This window comes from Mustela nigripes, chromosome 13, assembly GCF_022355385.1.
Source record: "Mustela nigripes isolate SB6536 chromosome 13, MUSNIG.SB6536, whole genome shotgun sequence".
Taxonomy (NCBI): Eukaryota; Metazoa; Chordata; class Mammalia; order Carnivora; family Mustelidae; genus Mustela; species Mustela nigripes.
The window spans coordinates 67,471,582-67,480,100 of NC_081569.1; positions in this window are offsets into that span (position 1 = coordinate 67,471,582).

Consider the following 8,519-nt stretch of genomic DNA (forward strand, 5'->3'; position numbering starts at 1 on the left):
TGTACATAACCATTATTTCTAGGATAAAACCCAAAATTCCTGCTGTTGGTATGAAGACCCTACATATATTGGTTTCACATCATCTAACTTTCCCCTTGTTTGCTATGCTCCAGTTATACTGTCATCTTTTGACTTCTAGAACATACCAAACTCATTATCGCCTCAGAACTTTTGCTTTCCTTCTTACCTTAGCCTGGAATGGGCTGCCACTTCTTCCTTCCTTTCTTCCTTTCTTCCTTCCTTTTTCTTTCTTTCTCTTTCTTTCTTTCTTTCTTTCTTTCTTTCTTTCTTTCTTTCTTTCAAGATTTTATTTATTTATTTATTCAAGACAGAGAGCAAGAGTGCATGAGAAAGGGGAGCAGCAAAGGGAGCAGGGAACCCCACGTGAGGCTCAATTCCAGGACTCTGGGATCATAACCTGAACCAAAGGCACCCGCTTAACTGACTGAGCTACCCAGGTAACCCTGGGCTGCCACTTCTGATTTCTTCTCATTCTTCAGATCTGAGCTTAAATGACCTTATCAGAAAGGCCCTCTATGCCCAGATTCCAACAACCCCTTTCTTCCCTTTTCTCTTGTGTTATTTGCTACCATAGCAACCTATTTATTTCTTCCTGAAATGTCATCAGAATTCTCTTTTTTAAAAAAGATTTTATTTAATTATTTGAGAGAGAGAGAGAATATAAGTAGGGAAAGTGACAGAGGGAGGAAAAGCAGGCTCCCCGCTGAGCAGAGAGTCTGATGTGGGGCTCCATCCCAGCACCCTGGGATCATGACCTGAGCTGAAGGCAGACGCTTAACTGACTGAGCCACCCAAGTACCCCCAAGAAGTCTTTTTATGTGTTTATTATCTGTCCCTTCCTCCATAATTTCCCTTCATCTCTTCTTCCTCAAGTTCCATGAAATCAGGGACGTGGCTTATCTCCTATTATATTTGAGTATTATGTAAATACATAGTAAGTGATGATTTGAAGTAATTAGCTGAGTTAACAGAATACATAGGATCAAGAATTCTATTGCATCATTAAAAACTCAGTATGTGAAATTTCACAGGAAATGTCTGATTACATGATTCTTGGATCTGTCATGCAGACTGAAGATAGAATAAGGAAGGGAGAGAGAGTGGGGAGAGAAGGTAGAGAGAGAGGATTTGTGAGGAGGATTTCTTCTCTGTTAGTCTCTTTTCCTACCAAGAGGAAAAGTGGGGAAGCAGGTGTTTCTCACTTTACCCCAAATCAACTGAGAGTAGTGTTTGAAGAATACTAAGCACCACAGAGGATGTTGGGCACGGAAGATTTTATATGAGAAAAAGAAGACTAGAGTTTTATTCATGAAAAATGGAGGTGTTACTGAAGACTTTTGAGCAGAAAAATAACATTATTGTAAGTGTGCTTCAGAAAGATTAACCTGATAGCAACACATAAAATGGATTGGGGGGTCAGAAAGAAGATATTCAAGGAGGTGAGTTAGGAATAGAGTTGACATGGGAAAAAAATTACTTGCCTTAGGATATGAATGTGATAATTGATAGGAAGCAACAGGTGTGGAAAAAGTTGTGGTGATAAAACTGATGACTTTTGGAATTGATTAGAGGAAGAAGGAGGACTAAGTATGACTAAGTTAATATTAAATACCATCGAGAGGAAAATTTGAGTAATATTTAAAGATAGAAAGAATATTTAGCTTGAAGAGAAGCCTAAGGAGAAGCATTAATCCCCTTTCTCTTATGTGTGAGTTATTTTTTTAGCCACCAGGTTTATAAGAAACTGTAATTCAATAGATATTTGGCTTTTCATGGATTATCTTCATACTAAAAATACTGAACTCTGTAACAGTCTTCTCTTTCTTTGCTATTATAATTATCTTTATTCTGCCTCCTTCTACTTTTGAAAAGTTCATTTGCTGTTGGGATGCTTGGGTGGCAAATTGAGTTGTGTGGCTGACTTTTGGTTTTAGCTCAGGTTGTGATCTCACAGTCATGGTATTGAGCACTCAACCAGAGTCTGCTTGAGTATCTCTCTCCTTCTCCCTCTGCCTCTCCTCCTGCACCCCCCACACACGTGTGCTCTCTCTCCCCCTCTCTATCAAATAAATAAGTAAATCTTTAAAAAAATGTTTATTTGTTGCTAAAAATTCCTGGCTTTAAAGTTAATGATTTAAAAAATAAAGCCAATTCTGTTATTAACACATTGGCATTTATGAAAGATTTAAAAAAATTTTTTTGCACTCCCTTATTTTATTCCCTCGCTATGTAGACAATGAATATGGAATCAAAGAATGACAACTTTAAGCAAAGAAAGTAATAACCCTAATTGTACAGGGTTTTTGTTGTTTTTCATGATGTTCTCCTGGGGTGAAGCAAAATTCTTTCCCTACCCATTATAATGCTTTTCAACTGTTTAGAGTGGCTCTATGCTGTCAAAACTAGGCACTAATGTATAGCACTGAATCAAGAAGACGGGTTCTTTGTAAAGTTAAGCATTAATTTAAGTGGAGTCAAGCCAATTAAGAGTGAACTGCATAATATAATTTCATTATATAGAAATTTCCAAATTGAAAAAAAATAACTAAAAACTCTAGAGATCTTATTCTACGTCTAAAGTTGCATAGTAATTAAGAAGAGTAATAATGTATTTTTAAGAACTTTAACTTTAGATGAGCATTTCAGAGAACTTTTTATAAATATTAAATTAAATAAAGCAAACTTTTATAGACAGAGACACAAAAAGTCAAGTTACATTTGTAAACTGAGATATTTATACAGTTGAGTCATAGGCACACCACAATTTTGAACATATGACTCAGACTTTTTACCTTATATACAATTAGTTTTAAAATGCTAAGGCATTATGCCAAGAATGACCACAAAGTTTACATAGCTGAGGATTTATAGGGACCCCAGGCTTGCTCAATTACTCTTGAGATTGTACTCCTGAGTTTAAACTACTGTCTTTGACCACCAGGTCCATCAGGTTTGAAGAATACACACCTATACCCCAACTTCCTACTGCACTTAGAATAAACCCAAACTCTTATTACCATGACCTTCTAAAGGTTCTTTAGCATCTGGCCTCTGCCTACTTCTTCAGTTTCATTTATTTCTTACTATTCTTCTCCCCATTGCTCATGTACTTCATGTACACTGGCCTTCTTTCAGTTCTTGGAAGTTCCAGGAAGCTTAAAATTTATCTCCTCAAGAAATGAGTTGGGGGAAATTGGAGGGGGAGACGAACCATGAGAGACTGCGGACTCAGAAACAAACTGAGGGTTTTGGAGGGGAGGTGGGTGGGGAGTTGGGTGAGCCTGGTGGTGGGTATTAAAGAAGGCACTGTATTGCACGGAGCACTGGGTATGGTGCATAAACAATGAATTTTGGAACACTGAAAAAATAAAATGAAATTAAAAAAATATATTTAAAAATTTTACTCCTCAGACAGGCCTTTTCTACTTAAAGTAGGTCCCTCTATCCATTTACCCCTATCTCCTTGCATATCTTCTTTGTATCCTAATATCCACCCCTAACTTACACCACAGATTTATGTGTTTATGTTTGTTCCTTCACTGGAATGCATACTCTGTAAGGTCAGAGTATTCTTCTGGAATATTCCTTCTGGAGTATTCACTACTCTATCTCCAAAACTCTAGGACAACACCTGGTACCAAATAGCTACTTGATAAATATTTTTTAGTGAGTAAATCAAGGAAGTAAGTAATATTGATTGTATGGCATGATCCGAAGTTGGGGCTAAATTTATGGGATGGAGAAAAAATTTTTGGAAAGGAACTGACAAGGGAAAAGATGAAGATAAATCCACAGTGTGGCAATAGCAGTGGGAATATAGTAGAAGTAGATCTTGGATTATAATCTCAAATATGCAAGAAATAACATAAATTTATGTTTATAAATCAATCTTGTTTCAACTTTGAGAATGTTACCTCCCAGGTTGGTAAAAAAATTTTACCTCCATTGTTTCTGGGTTTCCTTCTTCTACCTCAAGATGGGATAGGATTCAGAGACAAGGCAAGGCCCTCTGTTGTTTTTGTTTTTTAAGATTTTATTTATTTATCCACAGACAGAGATCACAAGCAGGCAGAGAGAGGGCAGAAGAGAGAGGGGGAAGCAGGCCCCCTGCTGAGCAGAGAGCCCAACGCGGGGCGATCCCAGGACCCCGAGACATGACCAGAGCTGAAGGCAGAGGCTCAACTGACTGAGCCACCCAGGCACCCCAGCCCTCTGGTTTTTGAGTCATTGGTCTACTCTTGTTCCTTCTGCATGTTCTCTGACTCTGCTCACACAGTTCCTTCAGATATGGACTTCCTGCTGTTTTCAGATTTCTTTTTGAAACATGGGAAATCTTTTTGAGGGGTGCTTGTGGCCCCCATCTGTTTAGATACATGAGACAGTCCTTACTCTCTGGACCTTGGTTGCCTCTGCTATGTGCTATAGTGTTTCCAGAAATATAGGAGCTGGGCTCCACAAATAGACTGACTTCTTTATGGTCTTTTCATGGTACTTAGTACAACTCTGTGAAGTGGCTTAACTCAAGTCAGGTAGTGTATGTGACTTTTTTCTCACCCATCTTACCTTTCTTTTTTTTTTTTTTTAAGGTTTTATTTATTTATTTGATAGAGAGAGATCACAAGTAGGCAGAGAGACAGGCTGAGAGAAGGGGGGAAGCAGGCTCCTTGCTGAGCAGAGAGCTCAATGCGGGGCTCCATCCCAGGACCCTGAGATCATGACCTGAGCTGAAGACAGAGGCTTAACCCACTGAGCCACCCAGATGCCCCCCATCTTACCTTTCTAACTATAAAGTTTGGCTATCTTTTTGAGAATATGAAGAACAGAAAAAACAAGATAAAATAACATAATTTAATATTATGTAAACTTATTCTGCTAATAGGAATTAAATAAGTTTGGGCCACAATAGAGGCAGGGAGTATGATTCTGATCATGTAACCCTTTGGCTTGATATATTTTATGGCTTCCTATTGCCTTTAGGGTGAAGATCTGACTTCTTAACACAGCCCAACAGTACCCTTCCCACCTCTTCATGAACTGCAGTCCTTCTCATTCCCTCTAATAAAACCAAACTGGTGTTTCATTGTTAAAACAAATGTGTCCTCTTTCAATACAGGGTCTTTGTATATTTACAGGTACCTCTTCACCTGCTTAGCTCCTTCTTACCCTTTAAATTGCAGCTCTACTGTCATTACTGCAGGGAAAGTTTCCCTACTGCCACCTGTTGTGCACTCTGTGATGGTGGCTTTCTCTCATAAAATGAGAAATGCAAGGGGTATCTATAATGAATGCCATTTTTACCTGTCAAGAGTAGCAAAACCCAAAAAGTTTGATAATATACTATACTGAAAACAAAGTTACACTTCTGGACGGCTAGTGGGATTATAAAACTAGCACAACTTCTGTGGAGGATAAACTGGCAATATCTAGCTAAATAATAAATACATATACAATTTGACCTGGACAAGTTCTAGAAATTGATCCTACAAATATATTTGCATAGTAAAAAAAATGACACATTTACAATTCTATTTGTTGGAGCATTTTTTTTTTTTTTTTTTTTGGTAACAGAAAAGGACTGGAAAAAAATTAAATGTCCATCAATAATAGATGGCTAGGCAAATACATTGTGATATATTCCCATTCAATGGAGTACAATGCAGTTGTAAAACAAATTGAGGAGATTCCCTAAATACTAATGGGGACTTTCTATTTTCATTAGTAAAAACGCAACATGCAGCACATGATGTATGGCATGCTACCTTTTGTACAAAAAGAAGAAAAAATATATATATATGTGTGTGTATATCCACACATATGTATTCAATTTGCCTATATATACATAGAAAACTCTGGAAAGTTACACAAGAAACTAATAACAATGATTATCTATATTTTTGATAAAGAATGGGAGCTAAAAGGATGGGGAACAGGATAGAATGTAAAAATGTACAGTAATGAAAATATTTAATGATGTTCCCTTCTACTGATTATATTATATATACTTATGAATGTGGCATAGGCTTAAAATTAATTATTGAAATGCAAAATTTATTAAACAAAAGCTATTTTCTATCATTTACCTCTTTATTAAATAGGAATATAGTGGAGGTTGCTTAAGCAAAACTAGATGGTAGTTAATCATTACCTTAATGACCACTTATGTTTTCATGATGATTTCACTGTATTCTTTTTACATATTCTATTCCCAAATCAACCAAGGCAAGAATTAGGCACTGTTTCTTTTTGAAGAATACCAGATGCTAATCTTTACTTTCTAAGGATGTTTTTCTAAAAAGCCAGTGTTTAGGAATAGATGCAAGAATCCATTGTTTTACAGATTTAAACCTTTGTTTTACAAATTCAAAGCTCAAGAGCTGGAGGTGTTTCCAATGAAAACTGAAGTTAACACAATCCAGAAACAGTAAGAGAGACACTTCTTCAAAGTATTTCTGTGCTTAGCTTATCACTATATATACATTAAAAATAGAACAATAAATGCTTATATATGTAATTACCACCAAGAACTTTAAAAAAAACCTAGAGTGATGGAATGGAATAGAGAACACAGAAATGGACCTTCAACTCTATGGTCAACTACTCTTTGACAAAGCAGGAAAGAATATTCAAAAAAAGATAGTCTCTTCAACAACTGGTGTTGGCAAAATTGGACAGCCACATGCAGAAGAATGAAACTGGACTACTTTATTACACCATACCCAAAGATAAACTCAAAATGGATGAAAGAGCTAAATGTGAAACAAGAATCCATCAAAATCCTAGAGGAGAACACAGGCAGCCTTGCCACAGCAACTTCTTGCTAGACCCGTCTCTAAAGGCAAGGGAAATAAAAAGCAAAAATGAACTAGTGGACTTCACCAAGATCAACAGCTTTTGCACAGCAAAAGAAACAGTCAACAAAACCAAAAGACCACCTAGAGAATGGGAGAAGATATTTGTAAACGTCTTATCAGATAAAGGGCTAGTATCCAAGATCTATAAAGAACATATCAAACTCAGCACTCAAAAAAACAAGTAATCCAATCAAGAAATGGGCAGAAGACATGAACAGACATTTCTGCAAAGAAGTCATACTAATGGCCAGTAGACACATGAAAAAGTACTCAGCATCACTCAACATTAGGGAAATACAAATCAAAACCACAATGAGATACCACCTCATACCAGTCAGCATAGTTAAAATTAACAAGCCAGGAAACAACAAATGTTGGTGAGGATGTGAATGGGAAACCTTCTTACACTGCTGGTGAGAATGCAAGCTGGTACAGCCATTTTGGAAAACAGTATAGAGTTTCCTCAAAAAGTTAAAAATAGAGCTACCCTAGGACCCAGCAATTGCACTAGTAAGTATTTACTCAAAGGATACAAACATGGTGATCCAAAGGGGCAACTGCACCCTAATGTTTATAGCAGCAATGTCCACAATAGCCAAACTATGGAAAGAGCCCAGATGTCCATTGACAGATGAATGGATAAAGAAGATGTGGTATCTATATATAATGAAATATTACTCAGCCATCAAAAATGAAATGTTACCATAGGCAATGATGTGGATGGATCTAAAGGCTGAGAGAAATAGGCCAATCACAGAAAGACAATTATCATCTGATGTAACTCATCTATAGAATTTAAGAAGAAAAACAGAGGATCATAGGGGAAGGGAGGGAAAAATATAATAAGATGAGATCAGAGAGGGAGTCAAACCATAAAAGACTGTAACCTATAGGAAGGAAGTTGAGGGTTGCTGGGGGGGAGTAGTGGGGGGATGTGGTAACTGGGTGATGGGCATTAAGGAGGGCACATGATGTAATGAGCACTGGGTATTATATGCAACTGAGGAGTCACAGAACTCCACCTCTAAAACTAATAATACATTATATTTTAATTAATTGACATTAAATAACATAATTTTTTTAAAAGATTTTATTTATTTATTTGACAGAGAGAAATCACAAGTAGATGGAGAGGCAGGCAGAGAGAGAGAGAGAGAGAGAGGGAAGCAGGCTCCCTGCTGAGCAGAGAGCCCGATGCGGGACTCGATCCTAGCACCCTGAGATCATGACCCGACCGAAGGCAGCGGCTTAAACCACTGAGCCACCCAGGCGCCCCAATAACATAATATTTTTAAAAAAACACAGAGTTTAGAGGCACCTAGGTTAAGCATCTGCCTTCAGCTCAGGTCATGATTCCAGGGTCCTGGGATTGAACCCTGCATAGGGCTCCCTGCTCTGTGAGAAGCCTGCTTCTCCCTCTCCCACTCCCCCTGCTTGTGTTCCCTCTCTTGCTGTGTCTCTCTCTGTCAAATAAATAAATAAAATCTAAAATAACAACAACAACAAACCCAGAGTGTTAACCCATCTAGAGATACCCGAAGTTCCTCTTGGTTTTTGGAGAATACCTCTTTTATTTTTTTTTTTAAAGATTTTATTTATTTATTTGATAGAGAGAGATCACAAGTAGATGGAGAGGCAGGCAGAGAG